General features: G+C 55.9%; 1 non-coding gene and 1 pseudogene across 1 annotated transcript; both read left to right on the top strand.

Annotated features, from left to right (window-relative positions):
• Positions 1 to 3,043: 3,043 nt before the first annotated feature.
• Positions 3,044 to 3,198, top strand: LOC126313539 (5.8S ribosomal RNA). Its single transcript, XR_007555222.1, has one exon. It is a non-coding gene; the product is annotated as a 5.8S ribosomal RNA (ribosomal RNA).
• Positions 3,199 to 3,386: 188 nt separating this feature from the next.
• The window catches only part of LOC126313596 (large subunit ribosomal RNA), a 4,791-nt pseudogene continuing 2,053 nt past the window's right edge, over positions 3,387 to 6,124 (top strand).

The raw sequence follows: 6,124 nt of genomic DNA, 5'->3' as shown, positions 1-6,124 counted from the left end.
TTGGCAAGAGCAATGGGATGCGGACGACGCAGGTCGGAGAACGCATGAACTGCTGCCAAATATTAAGGAGCGCTTACAGCTCAGATATTTCAAGCCATCAAGAGGACTTCTGCACTTCCTCACTGGACATGGACCCTATCCAGCATACTTATGCAGATTTGGGAAACGGGCTACACCAGCGTGCGACTGTGGGGCCCCACAGGGCACCCCAGACCATGTGGTGTATGAGTGCCATCTCTTTGACGAAGTAGCATCACAACTCAGACTCCAACTACCAAATCAAGACACGTACCACTTACTCAGGCGCGAGGATCACTTTCAAACTTTAAATAATCTTGCGAATGAGATCTCGGGCAAAATATTAAAGGACTTTCTTAGGAACAATCAAAATTAACCCGAAACTGACAAACACCTGACCAGACCTAAGTGCACCCGTCCCTTTCCGCCAGACGTGGAATTGGCCAGCCGTTTCACGGCTGGGATCCGCCACGCTCCTGGACCAGGAGGAGGGTGCACATTTCTACCGGATTTGACCAACACACCGAAATTGACAGTAGCGTAGGAATAGGATAAGAAGTAGGATAAGTTAGGATAATACCTTAGCATAAACTGCAGCGGTTCAAACGTCTTAGGCCAGCCCGGTGCCAGGGGCATGCCCACTGGGATCAGCTCAGTGGGCCCGGCCACAAACAGTAGGTTTATACTCACGCTGGCACGTGTGTAACGTTGCAGTTAGATTAAGTAGGTTAATATTAGAAGAAGAAATGCCCATAGTGAAAACAAAAAACTAACACTAAAAAGTAGGTAATAATATTAAGCAATGAATGCTGTAGTAATTGTATTATTGTATGTAAGCAAAGACCCACTAATGCTTCAGGTGGTGGGTTATTCTGTATCATAATATAACATTGGTTAATAAAGATTTTTTAAAAAAAAAAAAAAAAAAAAAAAAAAAAAAACAGAGTCCCGACCAGAGATGGAAGGGACGCTTTTATTAGATCAAAACCAATCGGATTGGCTTGTCTGGTCCGTTTGCCTTGGTGACTCTGAATAACTTTGGGCTGATCGCACGGTCCTCGTACCGGCGACGCATCTTTCAAATGTCTGCCTTATCAACTGTCGATGGTAGGTTCTGCGCCTACCATGGTTGTAACGGGTAACGGGGAATCAGGGTTCGATTCCGGAGAGGGAGCCTGAGAAACGGCTACCACATCCAAGGAAGGCAGCAGGCGCGCAAATTACCCACTCCCGGCACGGGGAGGTAGTGACGAAAAATAACGATACGGGACTCATCCGAGGCCCCGTAATCGGAATGAGTACACTTTAAATCCTTTAACGAGTATCTATTGGAGGGCAAGTCTGGTGCCAGCAGCCGCGGTAATTCCAGCTCCAATAGCGTATATTAAAGTTGTTGCGGTTAAAAAGCTCGTAGTTGGATTTGTGTCCCACGCTGTTGGTTCACCGCCCGTCGGTGTTTAACTGGCATGTATCGTGGGACGTCCTGCCGGTGGGGCGAGCCGAAGGGGTGCTTTCGCGTCCCGAGGCGGACCCCGTTTAAATCCTACCAGGGTGCTCTTTGTTGAGTGTCTCGGTGGGCCGGCACGTTTACTTTGAACAAATTAGAGTGCTTAAAGCAGGCAAGCCCGCCTGAATACTGTGTGCATGGAATAATGGAATAGGACCTCGGTTCTATTTTGTTGGTTTTCGGAACCCGAGGTAATGATTAATAGGGACAGGCGGGGGCATTCGTATTGCGACGTTAGAGGTGAAATTCTTGGATCGTCGCAAGACGAACAGAAGCGAAAGCATTTGCCAAGTATGTTTTCATTAATCAAGAACGAAAGTTAGAGGTTCGAAGGCGATCAGATACCGCCCTAGTTCTAACCATAAACGATGCCAGCCAGCGATCCGCCGCAGTTCCTCCGATGACTCGGCGGGCAGCCTCCGGGAAACCAAAGCTTTTGGGTTCCGGGGGAAGTATGGTTGCAAAGCTGAAACTTAAAGGAATTGACGGAAGGGCACCACCAGGAGTGGAGCCTGCGGCTTAATTTGACTCAACACGGGAAACCTCACCAGGCCCGGACACCGGAAGGATTGACAGATTGATAGCTCTTTCTTGATTCGGTGGGTGGTGGTGCATGGCCGTTCTTAGTTGGTGGAGCGATTTGTCTGGTTAATTCCGATAACGAACGAGACTCTAGCCTGCTAACTAGTCGCGTGACATCCTTCGTGCTGTCAGCGATTACTTTTCTTCTTAGAGGGACAGGCGGCTTCTAGCCGCACGAGATTGAGCAATAACAGGTCTGTGATGCCCTTAGATGTTCTGGGCCGCACGCGCGCTACACTGAAGGAATCAGCGTGTCTTCCTAGGCCGAAAGGTCGGGGTAACCCGCTGAACCTCCTTCGTGCTAGGGATTGGGGCTTGCAATTGTTCCCCATGAACGAGGAATTCCCAGTAAGCGCGAGTCATAAGCTCGCGTTGATTACGTCCCTGCCCTTTGTACACACCGCCCGTCGCTACTACCGATTGAATGATTTAGTGAGGTCTTCGGACTGGTACGCGGCATCGACTCTGTCGTTGCCGATGCTACCGGAAAGATGACCAAACTTGATCATTTAGAGGAAGTAAAAGTCGTAACAAGGTTTCCGTAGGTGAACCTGCAGAAGGATCATTACCAACTAGACTGCATGTCTTTCGATGTGCGTGTCGTGTCGCGCAACACGCTACCTGTACGGCAGTGGCCGTGCGCCGCGTGCGGAACCACGCGTGCCTCTCAAAACTAGCGGAAGTGTTGTTGTTGTTGTTGTGTGGTACGAGCGCTGAAGCTCTGGAGCGGCTGGCCTGCGGTACCTGGCGCCTGGCGCCGGTTTTGAATGACGTTCGCCCGAGTGCCTGTCCGCTCCGGTGTGGAGCCGTACGACGCCCATCGGCTGTGAGGCCGTTGGACACAAAAAAAATAGTGGAACAGGGGCCGTCAGACGCCTCAGTCCCGCAAATGCTACTGTCTTGAAAGAGACAGTGGGAGACTGAAAAGGAAAAGATCACCCAGGACGGTGGATCACTCGGCTCGTGGGTCGATGAAGAACGCAGCAAATTGCGCGTCGACATGTGAACTGCAGGACACATGAACATCGACGTTTCGAACGCACATTGCGGTCCATGGATTCCGTTCCCGGGCCACGTCTGGCTGAGGGTCGGCTACGTATACTGAAGCGCGCGGCGTTTGTCCCGCTTCGGAGACGTGGGAGTGTCGTGGTCGCCTGTGTGGCCGGCCGCGTCTCCTTAAACGTGCGATGCGCGCCCGTCGCCTGGCGGTTCGCATACCGGTACTTTCTCGGTAGCGTGCACAGCCGGCTGGCGGTGTGGCGTGCGACACCTCGTACAACGACCTCAGAGCAGGCGAGACTACCCGCTGAATTTAAGCATATTACTAAGCGGAGGAAAAGAAACTAACAAGGATTCCCCCAGTAGCGGCGAGCGAACAGGGAAGAGTCCAGCACCGAACCCCGCAGGCTGCCGCCTGTCGTGGCATGTGGTGTTTGGGAGGGTCCACTACCCCGACGCCTCGCGCCGAGCCCAAGTCCAACTTGAATGAGGCCACGGCCCGTAGAGGGTGCCAGGCCCGTAGCGGCCGGTGCGAGCGTCGGCGGGACCTCTCCTTCGAGTCGGGTTGCTTGAGAGTGCAGCTCCAAGTGGGTGGTAAACTCCATCTGAGACTAAATATGACCACGAGACCGATAGCGAACAAGTACCGTGAGGGAAAGTTGAAAAGAACTTTGAAGAGAGAGTTCAAAAGTACGTGAAACCGTTCTGGGGTAAACGTGAGAAGTCCGAAAGGTCGAACGGGTGAGATTCACGCCCATCCGGCCACTGGCCCCCGACCTCGGCAGATGGGGCCGGCCGCCCGCGCGGAGCAATCCGCGGCGGGGTCGTGTCCGGTTGCCTTTCCACTCGCCGCGGGGTGGGGCCGTTCCGGTGTGCGGTGGGCCGCACTTCTCCCCTAGTAGGACGTCGCGACCCTCTGGGTGCCGGCCTACGGCCCGGGTGCGCAGCCTGTCCTTCGGCGGGCCTCGGTTCGCGTCTGTTGGGCAGAGCCCCGGTGTCCTGGCTGGCTGCTCGGCGGTATATCTGGAGGAGTCGATTCGCCCCTTTGGGCGCTCGGGCTCCCGGCAAGCGCGCGCGGTTCTTCCCGGATGACGGACCTACCTGGCCCGGCCCCGGACCCGCGCCGCTGTTGGCTCGGGATGCTCTCGGGCGGAATAATCGCTCCCGTCAGCGGCGCTTCAGCTTTGGACAATTTCACGACCCGTCTTGAAACACGGACCAAGGAGTCTAACATGTGCGCGAGTCATTGGGCTGTACGAAACCTAAAGGCGTAATGAAAGTGAAGGTCTCGCCTTGCGCGGGCCGAGGGAGGATGGGGCTTCCCCGCCCTTCACGGGGCGGCGGCCTCCGCACTCCCGGGGCGTCTCGTCCTCATTGCGAGGTGAGGCGCACCTAGAGCGTACACGTTGGGACCCGAAAGATGGTGAACTATGCCTGGCCAGGACGAAGTCAGGGGAAACCCTGATGGAGGTCCGTAGCGATTCTGACGTGCAAATCGATCGTCGGAGCTGGGTATAGGGGCGAAAGACTAATCGAACCATCTAGTAGCTGGTTCCCTCCGAAGTTTCCCTCAGGATAGCTGGTGCTCGTACGAGTCTCATCCGGTAAAGCGAATGATTAGAGGCCTTGGGGCCGAAACGACCTCAACCTATTCTCAAACTTTAAATGGGTGAGATCTCCGGCTTGCTTGATATGCTGAAGCCGCGAGCAAACGACTCGGATCGGAGTGCCAAGTGGGCCACTTTTGGTAAGCAGAACTGGCGCTGTGGGATGAACCAAACGCCGAGTTAAGGCGCCCGAATCGACGCTCATGGGAAACCATGAAAGGCGTTGGTTGCTTAAGACAGCAGGACGGTGGCCATGGAAGTCGGAATCCGCTAAGGAGTGTGTAACAACTCACCTGCCGAAGCAACTAGCCCTGAAAATGGATGGCGCTGAAGCGTCGTGCCTATACTCGGCCGTCAGTCTGGCAGTCATGGCCGGTCCTCGCGGCCGGCCGCGAAGCCCTGACGAGTAGGAGGGTCGCGGCGGTGGGCGCAGAAGGGTCTGGGCGTGAGCCTGCCTGGAGCCGCCGTCGGTGCAGATCTTGGTGGTAGTAGCAAATACTCCAGCGAGGCCCTGGAGGGCTGACGCGGAGAAGGGTTTCGTGTGAACAGCCGTTGCACACGAGTCAGTCGATCCTAAGCCCTAGGAGAAATCCGATGTTGATGGGGGCCGTCATAGCATGATGCACTTTGTGCTGGCCCCCGTTGGGCGAAAGGGAATCCGGTTCCTATTCCGGAACCCGGCAGCGGAACCGATATAAGTCGGGCCCCTCTTTTAGAGATGCTCGTCGGGGTAACCCAAAAGGACCCGGAGACGCCGTCGGGAGATCGGGGAAGAGTTTTCTTTTCTGCATGAGCGTTCGAGTTCCCTGGAATCCTCTAGCAGGGAGATAGGGTTTGGAACGCGAAGAGCACCGCAGTTGCGGCGGTGTCCCGATCTCCCCCCGGACCTTGAAAATCCGGGAGAGGGCCACGTGGAGGTGTCGCGCCGGTTCGTACCCATATCCGCAGCAGGTCTCCAAGGTGAAGAGCCTCTAGTCGATAGAATAATGTAGGTAAGGGAAGTCGGCAAATTGGATCCGTAACTTCGGGATAAGGATTGGCTCTGAGGATCGGGGCGTGTCGGGCTTGGTCGGGAAGTGGGTCAGCGCTAACGTGCCGGGCCTGGGCGAGGTGAGTGCCGTAGGGGTGCCGGTAAGTGCGGGCGTTTAGCGCGGGCGTGGTCTGCTCTCGCCGTTGGTTGGCCTCGTGCTGGCCGGCGGTGCAGGATGCGCGCGCCTGCGCGGCGTTCGCGCCCCGGTGCTTCAACCTGCGTGCAGGATCCGAGCTCGGTCCCGTGCCTTGGCCTCCCACGGATCTTCCTTGCTGCGAGGCCGCGTCCGCCTTAGCGTGCTCCTCCGGGGGCGCGCGGGTGCGCGGATTCTCTTCGGCCGCCATTCAACGATCAACTCAGAACTGGCATGGACTGGGGGAA

The sequence above is a fragment of the Schistocerca gregaria genome, unplaced genomic scaffold, assembly GCF_023897955.1.
Source record: "Schistocerca gregaria isolate iqSchGreg1 unplaced genomic scaffold, iqSchGreg1.2 ptg000483l, whole genome shotgun sequence".
Lineage (NCBI taxonomy): Eukaryota > Metazoa > Arthropoda > Insecta > Orthoptera > Acrididae > Schistocerca > Schistocerca gregaria.
This window is presented reverse-complemented; position numbering and strand designations above follow the sequence as displayed.